Genomic DNA, 20727 nt, shown 5'->3' with positions numbered 1-20727 from the left:
TACATACTCTAATTTAGAATTTTTTTCATTACATTATAGTTGGTTTACAAGGTTTCTTCAATTTCTATTGTATAGAAAATGACCCAGTTATACAGAGTTCCCTATGACATAAAGTAAGACAAAACTGTTCATCCATTCCAAACGTAACAGTTTGCATCGACCAAGACAAAACTCCCTATCCATTTTATATATCCATAGTTTCTGTCTCAAAAGGAAATGAATGTAGAGATGACTGGGGATAACCAATCCTTGTCAATAGAGTTTATCCTCACAGGATTTACACATCTCCCAGAGCTGAGGACCCTTCTGTTTTTGGTGTTCCTTACCATCTACCTAATCACCATGGTGGGAAACCTTGGTCTGGTGGCATTGATATGTACAGAGCATCACCTTCACACACCAATGTATCTTTCTGGGTAACCTTGCTCTGATGGATTCCTGTTGTTCCTGTGCCATCACCCCCAAAATGCTAGAGAATTTCTTTTCTAAGGACAGAATAATTTCCCTCTATGAATGCATGGCACAATGGTACTTTCTCTGCTTGGCTGAAACTACAGACTGCTTCCTTCTGGCAGCCATGGCCTATGATCGCTATGTGGCCATCTGCAACCCACTGCAGTACCACACCATGATGTCAAGGAAACACTGCCTTCGGATGACCACAGGAGCCTACCTAGCTGGAAACCTGCATTCCATGATTCATGTTGAGCTTCTGTTTAGATTAACTTTCTGTAGGTCTCATCAAATCAATCACTTTTTTTGTGATGTTCTTCAATTGTTCAGACTCTCCTGTGTCGACCCTTATATTAATAAGTTGATGCTATTAATCATTGCTGGATTCATTCAAATCTTCACTGTTATCACAGTAATAATCTCTTACCTTTTTATCCTTTTCACAATTTTCACAATGAAATCCACCAAGGGCAGAGGGAAAGCTTTGTCTACTTGTGCATCCCACTTTCTCTCTGTCTCAATATTCTATGGATCTCTTCTCTTCATGTATATTCGACCAAATTCACTTAATGAAGAAGATAAAGATTTACTCCTTGGTGTTTTTTATACTGTAGTTATCCCATTATTAAATCCTTTCATTTACAGTTTAAGAAATAAGGAAGTAATAAATGTCATGAAAAAAATTATTAAGATGTCATAAAATTGAAACAAATACCCCAAATGGACAACTGATTTTAATACTGAAACCTGATAGTCTATGAATCAAATAAACAAGTTCAGAGGGAGAAATTCTGCTAAAATATATTTCAAATTTTAATCTTCTAGATTCCATCAGGGGTGAACTAAATAATTACTTCTGAGGTCACAAATTGTATTTGGGTGTATTCAGTCACAACAGTAACTCTTTGTTCCAGAGTACAATGAGTTGTAATTTTCAACAAATTTAACAGAGGTTTGGAAGAGAATTCACTACATAGAAGTTTAACTCCATTAATACAGCTAGCCATATTCAGAATCCAAAGGCATAATCTTGCAAACTCCTGCACATTCGAAGGTCTCAAATATTAATCCCTTCTTAAAAAATAGCATCTGAAGGAAGTATGCTGTACTGTTAAACTTGAATCTCAATTTTGAGTTTGTTCAAGAGATTGTACTTGAATGTTAATTCAAGCTGAACATGTACTCTCTAGCCAGGTATATTTCCCTCTTTAGTGTTAGTCAAATTTCTCTCATATTCTCCTAATTGACTACCTGAATACACTAGTGATTTACCAATCTGTAGTTGAAAATGATGCTATTTATACTGATAACTATATGGATTTTACATTTCCATGTAGTTTGACTTGTTATCCATGATATATGACAATGTAATTCATGAACAGAGTTATTTGTAAAATTAGGTATTTTTTCTTTGTGATATTATTACTTGCCTTCCTTGTTATTAGGAATATAATAAACCTGGATTCCGATGTAAAGTACTGATACATGCACAGCATTAACAAAAAGGTGGAGGTGCTATTCAAGCAGAAATAAGGTAGAAAATAAAAAAAATAAATATATAAAATATTTATTGATCTTCACATGTGGAAATTTGTAAAAAAAAAAATTAATTCACTTAGAGCCTACAGTCTGCCAAGTATTAAGCTAGACATGCCAAACATTCAACCTATCAAGTAGTTAGACATGACTTTTCATGATTTTTCTTAGTAAAAATCTCATACTTTGAAATATTTTGAAGTTTGCCTAAATTCATCCAGGTCATTGGACTAAGCTTGAATTTGAAACAATATTGTTTTTTCCTCACATACATAGGATTTCAGAAAGTGGAGATCCCTGTAACATGGGACATTTATTTCTTAAGTAGCATTAGAAGTAATTGTGCCTTTAAATAACAGGATTTTTTTAGTATTTGGAGGAAAACAGCAATGGGTATGACCAGAGACAATGTTTATGGAAATGAGTGTGTTACTGGGAATGGGGATGAGGGAGATGCATCATTGGACAGAGTCAGAAAGCTGACAACAGCATTGGTGAAAGCTGGTTGTGAATATGATCTAATAAAGGGTGGAAAAGGTTAAGGTTATTCAGCATCTTAAAGGTTGCTCTATGGAATCTGAACCTATCTTAGAAGCATCAGACACTGAGGCAGAGTAATATAACTGTACATTTTAGGAACATGATCTTTCAATTGATTTTAAAGAGACTGAAGCAAGGGGAATAACTTTGATAATTCACATGTTAGATGAAGAGAATTGAAACAGAAGAATAGTCTAAAAGGAGAGAATACTCTACATAGTAAATTTAACCTGTTAATAATATAATGAATGCCAATATACATCCTGTATCAACCATGTCACAACTGATATCATATCATCAATAATTAATTAGAAGCATAACACATTTGGCCATTCAATAAACATTTCTTTCAATATATTTTTTCATTTTTAAATTTTTATTGGAGGAGATTTAGTTCCATTACTGTGTTGTGGTAATCTCTGCTATACAACAAAGTGATGCAGTTAATATGTACATAAATCCTCAATAATTTTAATATATTTATAAAAGTAAAAGGGCAATGCATTTATTATTTTTATTTTTGAATGAATTAATGAATAATCACATTTTACTTTCTTGGTTCTAATTTCTAATATTGTATATACTGACAGATATAATTCACACAAACGAAGCTCTTTCAGTTCTTAGTACATTTTATGAGCTAAAATGAATATAGAGCAAAAAAAATTCAGAAGCTCTGAATTAGCTGGATTTTGTACATCCAGTATTATCTTCCAATTTAATGGCTATTTTTAGCTGTTGTACTTGCTTGCATTGATTTTGTATCCCTTTTCTAAGGGTACTATTATTTTTGCTATGTATTTCTGTCATACTCATCCCCATCCTTAGCAACACTGAATCCCAGAGGTCTGTTAAGGGAGGAAACTGTGACTTATTTGGGGATATTGAGATAATGGAAGTGATTTTCTAGAAGTTTCTGGGAAATATGAATCCTATATTTTAAAAGAGATCACAAAATATACGTTTATCCCTCTGAATATCACAGCACTTGAATACGGTGTCTGGCATATTCTATGTCCAATTCGCCATCAAGTGGTAAACCAGCCTGGAGAAGAGGTCCAAGGAAAGGGGGCATTGCTGAAGGGATTACAGAGAAACAGACCCAGATTCACCAGAATAAACCTTACTTTTGGTGGTATAATCCAACAGATATTACTGTTTAAGCTTCTTTGGAAAAGAAGCTTTATTTACAATAGAATAAATAGTAACTGATATATTCATGCTTCTTGCCTTATCTTCCATGTATATACCCCATTTTAAATTAATCATCACATATTCTTTAGCTTACAATTAACTTTTTAGTAATATATATTTAACTATTCAGGACATCTATTAAGATTTTTACTTTCATTACTAAATTTTAATTTATGAATCCACCTTAAAAATATAAGGGATAGAGAGGCTTCATAACTCGTCCAAATAAATATTAAGGTGGAGCTCAGGAGTCAACCTCAGACTATCTGTCTCTAGAATCCATGTTCTTAACAACTATGTCAAATGATCCAGCAATCCCACTCCTGGGCATCTATACAGAGAAAACCATAATTCCAAAAGATACATGCACCACAATATTTATTGCTGCACTACTTACAATAGCCATGGAGGCAACTTAAAGGTCCACCAACTGAGGAATGGATTAAAAAAAGTGGTACATATAGACAGTGGAATATTACTCAGCCATAAAAAGAATGATATAATGCCATTTGCAACATCATGGATAGATCTAGAGATTATTATGATGAGTGAAGTAAGGCAAACAAAAAACCTCATCACATGATATCATTTATGTATGGAATCTAATAAAATGACCCTAAATAACTTATTTATGAAACAAAGTTACAGATTTCAAAACCAATTTTATGATTACCATGGGTTTAAACAGTTAGCAGGAGGGAAGAATTGGAAGGGTGAAAATAACAGACATATTATTATAAAAAAGCATATGATTAATTTTTGAAACAAACTCATAGACTTCAAAGCCAGTTTTATGGCAACCATAAGTTTAAACAGTTAGGGGGAGGGAGGAATTGGCATGGCGGAAATAACATGACATATACAAATTACTGTAAAATCATATGATTAATGAGAACCTACTATATAGCACAGGAAAATCTACTCAATAATTTGTATTAACCTATATGGAAAAAAATTGATTAATTTATATGTGAGACTGATTCACTTTGCTGTACCATTTAAACTAAAATGTCATGGTAAGTCAAGTGTAATACATAACATTAAGTTTAAAACATATTCTTACACTGTTAGTGGAACTATACATTGGTGCAACTAGTATGGAAAACAGTACTGAGGTTCCTCAGAAAAAGCTTAAAATAGAACTACAGTGTGATCCAGCAATACTACTTCTGGACATCTATGCAGAGAAATACATAATGTGAAAAGATACATGCACACCAATGTTCACTGTAACAATATTTACAATAGCCAAAATAAGGGATCAATTTAAATGTCCATAAGCAGAAGAATGGATAAAAAATGCGGTACATATATACAATGGAATATTACTCAGCCATAAAAATTAATGCAATAATGCCATTTGCAGCAACATGGATGGGCCTAGAAACCATCATGCCAAGTGGAGTTAGTCAGATAGTGAAAGATAAACATCATATGATATCAACTATATGTGGGATCTAAAAAATAAATGGATAGAAATGAATAGATTCAGACCCCAGACATTGAAAAACCAATGGTTACCAAAAAAGACAGTTTAGGGGGTGAGAGGGATGATATGGGGGTTTGGGATTTGCACATTGAGATATATGGAATGATTACCAAGAAGGACATGCTGTAAAGCACAGAGAACTCCACCCAGTTTTCTCTGATACTCTATGTGGGAAGTGATTATGAGAGAGAATGCATGTATGTATGTGCATGACTAGGTCACTTTGTTGTACAGGAGAAATTATAAGAGCCTTGTAAGTTAACTATACTTATAAAAAATTTTAAAAAGTGAGTTGTACTAAAGCAAATTATTGGGAACAGAATACATTGCAAAGATAGAACCAGCTAATGCTAGAGCTTGGATATGAGACTAAATCTAAATGATTCTAGATTGTTTCTAGAATCTTTGCTTTATAAGTGATGAGAAGTCATTGGATGTTTTTGAGTAAAAGGTTGATGTGATCAAATCTATGCTTTTGCAAATCAGACTGGGAAAATGTTTAAAATAGATTATAGGAGAGATAGTGGAAAGAATCCTTTCATCATACAGTAGTACAAACAAGGGTAGGACAGCAGAATTTTAGCAAGATAGACATTATGTAGAACCAGAAAACCATGGTTACAGATTGCATGTATGAGGCAAGGGCACAAGAGGCATCAAAAATTATGTCACCACTGAAAGTCTATTTTATGGGGAAACATAAAGAATATAGAAATTGGAAAAAGGATAAGAAGAAAGGTGAGTTAAAATCTACACATAGTAAGTTTTAGGTAGCATGATAATGTTCAAATGGAGCTCTCTCAAAGGCAGTTATAAATTTATACCTAAAGCACAGGAGAGAAGGCAAAGAGATATGAAATCATGTGCAGAGTAAATGATCACAGTTTATTGAAAGATTAAGATACACTGGACAACATACTAAAAGCTTTACATGTTTTACGTTAAGCCTCAAAACAAACATAACTGGATGTCATTATTCCATTGAGACCTAAGAAAAGTTTTAAAAATCTAAAATCAACAAGTAAAATAAATGATGTAAAATTATAAATAAAATAAAATTATAAATAAAATAAAAAATTAAAAAGTCATATAGCATAAATAAGTCAAAGTAGCATGAGAGAATACATTTCAAGAAGTTTATTTGTTAATGGGCAGAGAAATAGAGTAGAGATTTAGGAAAAAATATAATTAGTGAGATTTTCCTCAAATTTTATTTTGGAATATTTCAAACCTACAGAAATGTTGAGAGAATTACAAAATTAATGTGCTCAGATTTTTAAAAAATACTGTTAAACAATTGTTGTTTTACCACAATTACTTATGCCCAAATGTATGTGTGTATTTCCTTCATGTATATATGTATGTGTATCATTATTATCAAGAAATTTAATATCACCTAACATAAAGTTCACATGAAACTTTTTTCCCAATTATCCAACCTAAATATCCTCCCATGTTTTCTCCTAGAAAAGTTTATAGTTTTGAATTTTACATTTGATCTGTAATTTACTTTGGTAAACTTCTGTAAAACTTCTGTAAAATTAATTTAATAGAAATAAATTAGTTCCAGCAAAATTTTTATGAAAAGTTCACCTAATTGCCTTTGCTCCTTTGTCAAAGATTGAATACATCTGTATGTGCTCTATTCTAGGCTCTTTATTCCCTCTCCTTCACCCCCATGCCTATTTGAGAAATAACACGCTATCTTGAGTTCTGTTATTCTCTAGTAAGTCTTGAAATCAAGTAGTTTGAGCCCTCCAACTTTCTTCTTTTTCATTATTGTTGGCTATTTGAGTTTTGGGCCATTCCATATATACTTTAGAATAAGTTTGTCAAATATAAACAACACTGCTCTGAACAATCATGTAAGTCTTTATTTGTACATATATTTTCATTTTGCTTGTGTTTATAGCTATCAGTGGAATTACTGGATCATGCGATAACACTACTATTAGCCTATTAAAATTTTTATTTTAAATTCAATTTAATTTTTCTCAACTGAAGGATAGTTCATTTACATTGCTCTATTTGTTTCAGATATACAGCAAAGAGATTCACACATAAACATATTTTCCTTCACAGGTTGTAACAAAATATTGAGTATAGATCCCTTTGCTATAAAGTAGCTTATCTATTTTAAATATAGTAGTGCATATATGTTAATCCCAAACTCTAATTTACGTGTAGCCTTTTGAAAAATTACTAGGATGTTTTCCAAAGCAGATATTCCATTTTACATTCACAAGAACAGGGCCTAAGTCTTACATTTTTGCCACATAACCTGCAGTACTTGTTATTGTCTGCTTTTTTATTATGGCTCCAGAGGTCAGTTCCAAGGAGAGGACTAGTATTGGCCACAGGCTGGGGAGCAGAAAGCAACAGGTGAGGGAATCTGGGAGTTGGTCTCAGGCCACAGGAGAAGCAAGGTTCCATTGTTGGGGAGGGTGAGAGGTGGAGCATTGACCACTATAGGAATCTCCCTGTGCATGCAGGATCTCAGAGTGTGGGGCACCTGTGGTGCAGGCTACAGGTGGCAATAAGACACTTGCTCTGGCTACAGGAGAACAGGCTTTTCTGGTGCAGACTATGAGTGGCCAGGCACCTCTTGAGTGGGCTAGGGGAGCAGGTGGCTACGGGCTACATGGTTCCACTTGTGTGATCTACAGGTGGTGGAGACAAACCACAGCAGTCATCTCAGAAACCAGAGGGATGTGTCTGTGAATGGGCTCCTCCTGTGGCCCCAGTCACCTCACAGGTCAGCCAAAAAGAGGGCACTGCAACTAAGCACCACCTGTTGTTGTTCTAACTCCCATGGGAATATACCCTCCCTGCTGTTCCCACTCCCAAACACTCCAGACCGCTCCCAGATGCTTGATCACCATCACTACCCAGGACCCTGCAACTAGGAGAAGGCTGTGCAGCACTTCCTGTAATGATTAAGCTGGATGGTGTTTTTCATGCATGGTCTAGAGGTGGGGGAAAACCACCACAATCATCTCTGACTCCAGAGGTAGACACATCCCACCACCATTAGGGATCCATGAACAGGGACCACTTGCATTCCCAATTACCTCCAAGGGCATCACAGAGGAAGGCATTGTGCAAAACACCACCTGTTGTTCTTTCACTCCCCTGGGACCTCACACACATTCCCATTGCCACTAACAACTGCCCTGGGCACCTCCTAAATCTGCCAAAGTCTCATTATCACTTCCCATGGCCCTGCAACAAGAAGTAGCCTGCACCACCTTCCTGCAGGTCCCTGCTACTGTCAAGAGCCCAGGAAGGAGGCTCTGACTGCTAGCCCTATGCAGTGCCTCCTACTCCCTGGAAACACTCAGAACCCTGAGGAATAACAGCTTGCTCACACTGAAAAGAAGAGACAGCAAATATCAAAACCCACATGCCAAAAATAAATAGTAACCCCCCACAAAATACAAAGAGATGCTCTTGCATAGAAATAGCCCTCCAAGGTTACAGTTTTGTTTCCCTAAAATCACAGAAAAATAAAAACACAAGCAAATGAAGAAGCTCAGGAAGCATTTCCACTTAAAATAACAGGAGAATTCACTTGAAGCAGCAAACAATGAAATAGACCTCTACAGTGTAATATACACTGAGTTCAAAAGTGAGATAGTGAAAATACTGAAGGAGTTGAGGGTTAATATATTGCAAATAAGAGCAGATATGAACAGTAATGCAGATTACTTTAGAAAGGAACTAGAAAACATAAGAGGGAACTATGAAAATTTAGAAAATTCATTTACTGAGATGTAACATGAGCTAAAGGCACTGAAGAGCAGAATGAATAATGCAGAGGAATGAAATAGTGACTTTGAAGATAGACTAATGGATATCATGCCATTGGGACAGCAGGGAGAAAACCAAATGAAAGAACAGGAAAGCAATATAAGAGATCTACAGGATAATATTAAGAATGCCAATATACACATAATAGGAATTCTAGAAGTAGAAGAAAAAGGGGATTGAATTTTTTTAAAAGAAATTATGGATGAAAACTTTCCAAATATAAAGGAAACAGATATCTAGATACAGGAAGCGCAGAGGTCCCCAAACAAGTTGAACCCAAAGAAGCCCGCACCAAAATATATTATAACAAAAATTAAGATAAAAAGATGCTAAAGTCAGCAATAGAAAAACAAAGGGTTAATTATAAGGGAACTCCCTTAAGGCTATCATCTGATTTCTCTACAGAAAAAGTAGAGATAAAAAAAGTGGCGAGATATATTTAAATTTCTAAAAGGGAAAAATCTGCAGCCCAGAATAATCTACCCAGCAAGAGCATCATTTAAATTATAAGGAGAAATACAGAATTTTTCCAACAAACAACAGTTAAAAGAGTATAATAATTATAAACACATTCTAAAAGAAATATTGAAAGGGCTTCTCTAAATTTAAAAAAATGTAAGAATAAAGAGGATGGAGGAATTCACAATTGGAAAGCAATCACTTAAATAAGCCAGTATACAGATCTAAAATGAATAATTTTTTAAAAAGCCACTGTAAAAGTAATGATAAACACAAGGAAAAGCAAAGGGACCAACATGAGGATTTTATAAAAAGGACTTCAAAATCATAAAATGTGGGGAAGGAAAGTAAGAAATATAGACTTTTTAAGAATGTGTTTGAATCTACATGACTGTGAGGTTAAAGCAAGGAGATACAGGAAGGAGTTAACCTACCTGGAAAACAGGGAAGTCACAAATAAAAACCAAACATTACATTCACAAAATCTAAAAAGGAAAGTACACAAGCATAAGATGAAATGAAATCATCCAAACATAAAAAGGAACAAAGGAGAAACATAGAATCAAATGTAAAACAAGGTTTAAAATAGTGATAAATGCATATTAATCAACAATTACCTTGAATGTCAATGAGCTGGATGTTGAATCAAAATACACAAAGTGTAAGACTGGATAAAAAAGCAAGAGCCTAAAATATACTGTCTATAAGAAACTCATCTTAGGGAAAAGACGCATATAGATTGACAGTGAGGAAATCAGAAAAGATACTTTTTGGCAGTGGACAAGACAGGAAAGCAGGAATTGGCAATATTCACATCAGAAAAAAAAGTCTTTAAAATGAAGATTTTAAAGAAAGATAAATGACAATGTTTAATGATAAAAGGATATATTGAAGAAGATATTACAATTGTCAGTATATATTACCCTAATATAGGATCACCCAGATACATACGACAAATACTAACAGACATAAAAAGAGAAATTGTTGGGAATACAATAATAGTAGGAGAATTTAAAAGCCCACTAACCTCAATGGACGGATTCTCTAGACAGAAAATTAATTAGGAAAGGGAGATCCTAAATGACACAATAGAAAAGTTAGACTTAATTGACATCTTCATGACATTACATTTAAAAAAATCATAGTATACATATATTTCAAGTGCACATAGAACTTTTTCAAGGATTGATCACATCTGGGACACATATATGAAGAGTATAGAAATATTTCAAAAAACATATTATTTCAAATATGTTCTGTGACCAAAATGGCAAGAAACTGGAAATCAGCCACAGGAAAAAAAAATGAGAAAAAAAACTAACGACATGGAGATTAAAAAACATGATTGTAAAAAAACAGTGTATTAATGAGGAAATCAAAAAAGGGAATTAAAAAATACCTCGAGTCAAATGATAATGAAGACATAACCTTTCAAAACCTATGGGACGCCACAAAAGCATTGCTTAGAAGGAAGTTCATGGGGATACAGGCCTTCCTCAAAAAAGAAGAAAAATCTTGAAGTGACAACTTAACACAACACCTAAATGAAGTATAAAAATAAAATATACAAAACCTAAAGTCAGTAGAAGGAAGGAAATCATAAAGATCAGAGAAGTAATCAATAAATTAGGTATTCAAAAAACAATAGAAAAAAACAATATAACCAAGAGTTGGTTCTTAGAAAAGGTAAAAATAATTGACAAAACTCTGGCCAGACTTACCAAAAAGAGGAGAGAAAAAAACCCAAATAAACAAAATAAGAAACGAAAAAAAGAGAAATTACAATGGATACTATAGAATATTAAGAACAATTATATCTCAACAAATTTGACAACATAGAAGAAATGGACAACTTTCTAGAGAATTACAGCTGGCCAAAACTGAATCAAAAAGAAACAGATTAACTGAATAGACCAATAGCTGGAAATGAAATTGAATACGAAATAAAAAGACTCCCTACAAACAAAAGTCCAAGATGAGATGGTTTCACAGGCGAATTCTACCAAACATACAAATAGGAACTTACACCCATCCTCCTTAAACTTTTCTAAAAGTGTAAGAAGAAGGAAAACTCCCAAAGACATTCTATGAAGTCACCATCACCTGAATACCAAAACTAGACAAAATTACTACAAAAAAGGGAAATTACAGGCCAACATCTTTGACGAGTATAGGTGCAAAAATTCTCAACAAAATTTTAGGCAGTCAAATCAAACAATATGTAAAAAAGATCATACGCATGACCAACTGGGATTCATCCCAGGTTCACAAAGGTGGTTCAAAACAGACAAATCAATCAGCATCATACACTACATTAACAAAAAAAAAGTAAAAAACCACACAATCATCTAAATAGATGCAGAAAAAGCATTTGAGAAAATCCAACATCCATTCAAAATAAAAATCTCTTACCAGAGTGGCTATGGAGGAATCTCAAAATAATAAAAGCTGTTTATGACAAATCTACAGACAATATAACACTCAATGGTGAAAAGCTGAAAGCCTTCTGGCTAAAAAGTGGAACAAGACAAGGATGCCCATTTTCACCATTTTTATTCCACATAGTATTGGAAATCCTATCTATTCAGACAAACAATGAAATAAAAGCTATCCAAATTGGAAGAGAAGAGGTAAAATTGTAACTCTATGCTGATGACATGGTACTTTATTCATTTATTTATTGTTATTTCCCAAACACATTTTTTTTCAATGCACAGCACAAGGACCCAGTTACACATACATGTATACATAATTTTTGTCCCATTATCATGCTCAGACATAAGTAACTAGAATATTTCTCAGTGCTACACAACAATATGGCATTGTTAAACTATTCCAAAAGCAATAGTTTACATCCATTAACCCCAGGCTCCCAATCCATCCCACTCACTCCCCCTCCCCCCAAGCAAACACAAGTCTATACTCCAAGTCCATGATTTTCTTTTCTGTGGAAATTTCCTTTGTGTTTTATATTACATACCAGATATAAGTGATATTATATGGTATTTGTATTTATCTTTCTGACTTACTCCACTCAGTATGAGAGTCTCTAGTTCAATCCATGTTGCTGCAAATGGCTGAGTAGTATTCCATTGTGTATATATACACAACATCTTCCTAATCTGATCATCTGTTAATGGACATTTGATTTGTTTCCAGATCTTGGCTGTTGTGAATAGAGCTGCAATGGACATGTGGGTGCATGTGCATTTTCTAAGGAAAGTTTTGTCCAGATATATGCCCAAGAATGGGATTGTTAGATCATATGGTAGTTCGATGTATTGTTCTCTAAGGTACCTCCATACTGTTCTCCATAGTGGTTGTATAAATTTACATTCCCACCAACAGTGCAGGAGGGTTCCATTTTCTCCACACACCCTCCAGCACTTGTTATTTGTGGACATATTAATGATGGCAATTCTGACTAGTGTGAGGTGGTATCACATGGTAGTTTTGATTTGCATTTCTCTAATAATCAGGGGTATTGAGCATTGTTTCAAGTGCTTGTTGGCCATGTGTATACCTTCCTTGGAGAAATGTCTCTTCAGGTCTTTTGCCCATTTTTCATTTGGGATGTTGCCTTTTTTGCTGTTTAGTTGTATAAGTTGCTAGTATATCCCATAGATGAAGCCCTTGTCAGTTGCATCATTTGAAATTATTTTCTCCCATTCTGTAAGTTGTCTTTTTGTTTTCTTCTTGGTTTCTTTTGGAATGCAAAAGCTTGTCAGTTTGATTAGGTCCCATTTGTTTATTTCTGCTTTTATTTCTGTTGCTTTGGGCGATTGACCTGAGAAATCAGTTTTAAGGTTGATGTCAGAGAATGTTTTGCCTATGTTCTCTTCCAGGATTTTGGTGGTGTCTAGTCATATTTCTTTCATTTATTATATTATTTATTATTTATTTATTATTATTTATATTATTTATTTTTATAATAATAAATATATTTATTTATTTCATTTTGAGTTTTTTTTTTTCCATGATGTAAGGGTGTGTTCTAGTTTAAGTTACGTGTAGTGGTCCAAGATTCCCAGCAATTCTTGCTGAATACACTGTCTATTATGAATTTTATGTTCTTGCCTCCTTTGTCAAAGATTAATTGACCATAGGTGTCTGGGTTTATTTCTGTGTTCTCTATTCTGTTCCGTTGGTTTGTATGCCTATTTTGGCACCGGTACCACACTGGCTTGTTGACTTTGGCTTCAGAATATTGCTTGAGGCCTGGGAGAGTTATGCCTCCTGCTTGGTTTTTGTTCCTCCATATTGCTTTGGCAATTCTCTGTCATTTGTGGTTCTATATAAATTTGGGGATGGTTTTTTCTAGTTCTGTGAACCATGTCGTGGGTAATTTGATAGGGAATGCATTGAATCTGTAGATTGCTTTGGGTGGTATGGCCATTTTTACAATATTAAATTTTCCAACTCAGGAGCATGGACTATCTTTCCAGTTCTTTGCATCTTCTTTAATTTCCTTGATTAACATTTTACAGTTCTCAACATACAGATATTTCAACTCCTTGGTCAGGTGTATTCCAAGGTATTTGATTTTTTGGGGTGTAATTTTAAAATGTATTGAGTTTTTATACTCCTTTTTTAAAGTTTCATTTTTAGTATACAGAAATCTGACTGTTTCTGTATGTTAATCTTATATCCTATTCATCCTCCTTAAACTTTTTCAAAAGGTTGAAGGAACACTCCCAAAGACATTCTATGATCTTCACCCTAATTCCAAAACTAGACAAAGATACCACCAAAAAACTATCAACCAATATCTTTGATGAATATAGATGCAAAAATTCTCAACAAAATTTTAGCTAGCTGAATCCAACAACATATCAAAAATATTGTACACCATGACTAGGTGGGATTCATCACAGGTTCACAGGAGGGTTCAACAAACACAAATCAATCAATGTCATATAGCACATTAAAAAGAGAAAAGTCAAAAACCATATGATCATCTCAATAGATGCAGAAAAAGCATTTGACAAAGTACAACAAACATTCATGATCAAAACTCTTACCAGAGTGGGTATAGTGTGAACATAGCTTAACATAATCAAAGCCCTTTATGACAAACCCACAGCAAATATAATACTCAAAGGAGAAAAGCTGAAAGCCTTCCTACTAAAATCTGGAACAATACAGGGATAAACACTCTCATCACTGCTATTCAACATAGTATTGGAACTCCGAGTCACAGCAATCAAACAAAAGAAATAAATGGCATCCATATAGGAAGAGAATATGTAAAACTGTCACTGTATGCAGATGACATAATTATATATATAGAAAACCCTAAAGACTCAACCCAAAACTTCTTGAACTGATCAAAAAATTCAGCAAAATAGTAGGATATAAGATCAACATTGAGAAATCAGTTGCATTTCTGTGTACTAACAACAAAACTTTAAAAAGGAATACAAAAACACTATACACGATTTAGAAAGTGCAAAGTACTCCACACATAAACTATTCAAACTGATCAACTAATTCAGTCAAGTAGTAGGATACAAGATTAACATTCAGAAATTGCTTGCACTTATGTATACTAACAATGAAATATTAGAAAATTAATATAAAAATACAATAATATCCAAAATCACACTCACAAAAATTAAATACCTGGGAATAAATCTGACCAAGTAGGTGAAAGACTTATATGCTGAGGACTATAAAACATCAATCAAAGAAATAAAGAGGATAAAAAAATGGAAAGATATTAAATGCCTCTGGGTTAGAAAAAATTAATATTATTAAAATGGGCATACTAAACAAAGCAATCTACAGATTCAATGCAGTCCCTATCCAATTTCCCATGTCATTTTTCACAGAACTAGAACAACAAATCCAAAAATTTATATGGAACCACAAAAGCAACAGAATTGCAAAAGTAATCCTTAGGCACAAAAACCAAGCAGGACACACAACTTTCCAAGACCTCAGGCAATATTACAAAGTCACAGTTATTAAGACAGTGTGGTACTGGTATCTAAACAGACATACAGACCAATGGAAATGATAGAGTCCCCAGAAATAATCTCAGATACCTACAGCCAATTAATCTTTGACAAAAGAGACAAGAATACAAAATGGGAAAAAGTCTTTTCAGCAAATGGTGCTGGGAAAACTGGATGGTTGCATGTAAATCAATGAAACTGGAACACACCCTCACACTATGCATGAAAATAAACTTGAAATGTCTTAAAGATTTAAATATAAGACAAGACACCATCAAACTTCTGGAAGAGAACATAGGCAAAACATTCTCTGACATCAACCTTACAAATGCTTTCTCAGGTCAGTCTCTCAAAGCAACAGAATTAAAAGCAAAAATAGACCAATGGGTCCTAATAAATCTGACAAGATTTTGCACAGCAAAGTAAGCCAATAAGAAAACAAAAGCCAACTTACAGAATGGGAGAAATTAGCTTCAAATAATGCAACTGACAAAGGCTTACTCTCTAAAATGTACAAAAAACTTAGACAACTCAACAGCAAATAAAAAAGCCAATAATGCATAAATAAATGAATGAAATAAAACAATAGAAAAGGTCAATGAATCTAAAAGCTGATTCTTTGAAAAGATCAATATATTTGATAAATCCTTTGCCAGATTTCAAGAGAGAGAGAGAGAGAGAGAGAAGACTCACATCAATAAATTATAAATCAAAACCAAGAAGTTATAATGGACATGAAAGAAATATAAAGGATCATAAGAGACTACTAGAAGTATCTACATGCCAATACAATGGACAACATAGAAGTAATGGACAGATTCTTACAAAAGTACAATCTTTCAAGACTAAACCAGGAATAAATGGAAATGTGAACTGACTGATCACAACTACTAACATTGAAACTGATTTAAAAACATCCAAAATACAAAAGCTCAGGATGTGATAAATTCACAGAAAAATTCTACTAAACTTTTAAAGAAGTTTAATACATATCTTTCTGAAACTCTTCCCCAAAAAATTGGAGAGGAAGGAACAACTCCCAAAATCTTACAATGAGGCCACCTTCACCATGATAACAAAACCAGAAAAGATACCACAAAGAATAAAATTACAGGCAAATATCAATGATGAATATAGAAGCAAAAATCCTCAAGAAAATGCCAGCTGAATCCTCAACCACTTTTTGCAGACGATATGATACTATACCTAGAAAATTATAAAAATCTATCAGAAATCTGTTAAAGCACATAAGTGCATTCTGTAAAAGTTGCAGGGTACAAAACCAAAACCCATAAATTGATTGTATTTCTATATACTAACAATTAAAGATCAGAAAAAGAAATTAAGAAAACAATCCCATTTATCCTATTTACCATTGCATCAAAAAGAATAAATACCTCAGAATAAACCCACCTAAAGAGAAACAAAAGGACCTGTATTCTGAAAACACTAAGATGCTGATGGCAGAAATCAAAGATACCACAAGTAGTTGGAAAGATACACCACGCTCTTGGATTGGAAGAATCAGTATTGTCAAAATAATTATACTACCCAAGGCAATCCGCAGATTCAACACAATCCCCATCAAATTAACAATGTGATTTTTCACAGAACTAAAATTAAAAAAAATTAAATTTGTACAGAAACACAAAGCTACCCTAATAGCCAAAGCAACTGTGAGAAAGAAAAATGAAGCTGGAGGATTCAAGCTTCCTGACTTTGGACTACACTACAAAGCTACAGTCATCAAAATAGTATGATACAGGCACAAAAATGGAAATAAAGATCAATAGAACAGGATATAAAGCCCCAAAATAAACCCATGCACTATGGTCAAATTATCTACAACAAAGGAGGCAAGAATATACAATGGAAAAAAGCAAGTCTCCTCAACTAGTGCTGTTGGGAAACCTGGACAGATAAATGTAAGACACTTAAATGAGAACACACTCCAACACCACACACAAAAATAAATGAAAAATTGATTAAATATCTCAATATAAGACCAGATACTATAAAATTCTTAAAGGAAAACATAGGCATTATACACTCTGACATAAGCCACAGAGAGACCATCTCAGATCCACCTCTTAGAATAATAAAAATAAAAACAAAAATAAACAACTGATACCTAATTAAACTTAAAAGATTTTGCACAGCAAATTAAACCATAAATAAAAGGACAAGACAAAACATAGAATCAGAGAAAATATTTGCAAATGAAGTGACTGACAAGGGATCAATCTCCATAATATACAAAAAACTCATACAGGTCAATATAAACAACAACAACAACAATGAGCTAAATAAATATTTATCCAAAGAAGACATAGATGGGCAAAAAACACATGCAAAGATTCTCAACATCACCAATTACTACAGAAATGTAAATCAAAATTTCTATGAAGTTCAACCTTAAACCAGCCAAGATGGCCTTCATCAAAATTCTATAAACAATAAATGCAGGAGAGGGTGCAAAGAATAGGGAATCCTCTTATACTGTTGGTAGAACTGTAACATGGTACACTACTATGGAAAATAGTATGGAGGTGCATCAAAAAATTGAAGACAGAACTACCATTTGATCCAGCAACCCAACTCTTGGGCATCTACCTGGAGAAAATTATAATTCCAGAAGACATGAGAACCCCAATATTCAGTGCATCACTATTTACAATAGCCAATATATGAAAACAACCTAACTGTCCATTGACAGAGGAATGGATTAAAAAGAAGTGGTACACACATACAATTACTCAACCATAGAAAATAATGAAATAATGCCATTTGTAGAAACATGGATAGACCTAGAGATTATCTTAATAAGTGAAGTTAGACAGTGAAAGACAAACATCACATGATGTCGTTGTAGGTGAAATATAAAAATAGAGATACAAATTATTTGCAAAACAGAAGCCTATTCACAGACTTTGAAAAACAAACTTATGATTACTAAAGGGGATACTTGGAGGGGGAGAGAGTAACTGGGGTTTTGTGATTAGCATACTCACACTGTGGTATTGGTATGACTGGTCAATGGGGACATGCTGTATAGTATGGAGAACTATATCCAATCTTCTGTGATAATCTATGTTCAAAAAGCATGTGAAAGAATGGATATGTGTATAACCGATTTACTCTGTTGAATAACAGATATTATCACAACATTGAAAATTAACTATACTTCAATAAATTTTTAAAAAATGAAAAATAAAAGACTGAAAGTTTTACTTCCTCAAAAAGGCAAAGCCTGTGTGTAAACAGAGAAAATTCACAGAGAAAAAAAGAAAACATTTTCAGAATAAGTTTTTTCCCAAAATCGCATGAAGAAATTTAACATATTAAAAATCATCATTATGAATTCATAGATTTAAATGTCTTTTATCAGCTTAAATCCATTATAGTTACTATTCACTTTGATGCAAAAATTGTCTCATATTTGGCTCAGAGGAACTCATCTGACAAAGCTCAAGATGGTTATTGAATCCTTCTGAAATGAGCACAGAATTTTCAGATATTTTTATATTATTGCTGTCATTCTCTTTCACAAGATGCCTAGGCTAGTTTTGTGCATTTCCTGCCTCGTGAAGAAAATCAGACATTTTTTTCAGAGGAACCCTATAAACCTAGTTCACTAGATTCTTATCTATATGCCTTGTGACTATTTTCAAATATGAGAAAATGTTTCTTATTTGAATTGTAGAATAGAGACAAAATATTACATAAAAAAACACAAAAATACACACAATCTTACACGCATGCACACGCGCACACACACACACACACACACACTTGTTGCCTTGATTTCCTTTCTATGGAAGGGAAACTGCCTTTCCATGTGCAGGGGCAGGTTGCTTTTCTATAAATGGAAGACTTTCTTTCTCTTTTACTAGGACATATCTTAGAGCTCTTTTATCTGGATTAAGTGTCACAACTGTGTTTCAAAGTATATATTGAAGTTTGGTTGAAGTCATAGATTTAACTAAGAGACATGAACCCTCCTTGTCTGAAAAGGTAGCTGTGTGCCTTTTCAGTTCTTCTCACCTTATACCTTCCTTCTTGTAATTATGCAGCAACTACATATCCTATGTCCAAGCCAGCAGCCCTGCTAATCCTGCTCCAAGCATTTCTTATCAATTTCACTTCTGTAACCTTGCTTGATCAGTTTTTTAAGGCAGGAACAGTGTCTGTTCAAGGAAGGGGAAGGTCTGGGCTGCTTACATGGGAAAAGCAAGGCCTTGTATGGAATGAAATTTGCTGAGAACAAAGGCCTGAATCTCAGACTCTGGAGGTGACCTCCCTGAGCCTGCACCAGTGCTGAAAGAACCTTGATTTTCTACATCTCTGAGTGCTATTTGTCTCCTTCCATTGCTATGATTTATGCACTCTGCAATATTTTCTGGTGCATGGGCTGGGAAGCCAACAACTGAGCTAGCCCATTGTGTCACCATTGCTGGGGAACCAGGGAAAGCCTTCATTGCCAGCCCAGTGACAGGCATATAGTGCACACCCAGCCACTTTGCTGGTTCCAGAACCTCACTCGGGCCATGCCAGCCCCAGCTCGCACCACTTCCTGAACAGACTCAGAAGGAGAGCAGAAACAGGTTCCAGGACAGGGCATCAGACTGGTGAGTGCCCCGGGGACATCTGCTCAAGTCAGGACCTGCCATACAGGCAAAGGAGAGGCTGATCACCTCTCAGTGACCAGAGGGTCACTCAGACAGGATTTCTTTCCTCGGGTTTGGGTGGCTTATCAATTCTGGTGTGTGTGTAAATGACTGAAGAGAATCCACTGTCTTTGGATTATAGAGCCAGAGTGTGTCCTAAACTGTAGTTCCATGGTGGTCCTCATATGGCTTATGGTGACCCTATTTGGGGGGGCCCTGATGTTGGGGTTTATACAGTCCCACCAATGCTAAGAGGTACCTGAAATATCTCCTCCAGGGGAGCAGTCAGGTGGATGAAGAGATTGTTCTCTGAGGCCTTGTCCTCGCTGTTTGTCTTGCATCACTGACACAGGGTACAAATTCATACAATGGGTAAATGGGCTTCAGAGTCCATTCTCTTAGAATGTATGGTTAAGAATTTTAAGAAAGGATTTTTCTGGTGATTATGGTGTTAAACTGAGCTCTGGAAAATTGTACCCTAGAGTGGCTCTCCTTCAGGGTTGGATGGCCCTTGGAAGGGACCTTAGATGAGCCAACAATTTGAGCAGTATATAATGTTATAACAGGAGACTCTGGAAATCCAGATCAATTTCCAATTGATCAGTGGTTAGAAATTGCTCAG

General features: G+C 34.5%; 1 pseudogene; it reads left to right on the top strand.

The window, feature by feature from the left end:
- Positions 1–216: 216 nt before the first annotated feature.
- LOC125113335 (olfactory receptor 5K3-like) lies at positions 217–1153 on the top strand (annotated as a pseudogene).
- Positions 1154–20727: the final 19574 nt, after the last annotated feature.

Source organism: Phacochoerus africanus, chromosome 1 (assembly GCF_016906955.1).
Source record: "Phacochoerus africanus isolate WHEZ1 chromosome 1, ROS_Pafr_v1, whole genome shotgun sequence".
In the NCBI taxonomy this organism is placed as follows: domain Eukaryota; kingdom Metazoa; phylum Chordata; class Mammalia; order Artiodactyla; family Suidae; genus Phacochoerus; species Phacochoerus africanus.
Note: the sequence above shows the minus strand (reverse complement) of the source record. Positions and strands in the feature narration are given on the sequence as shown.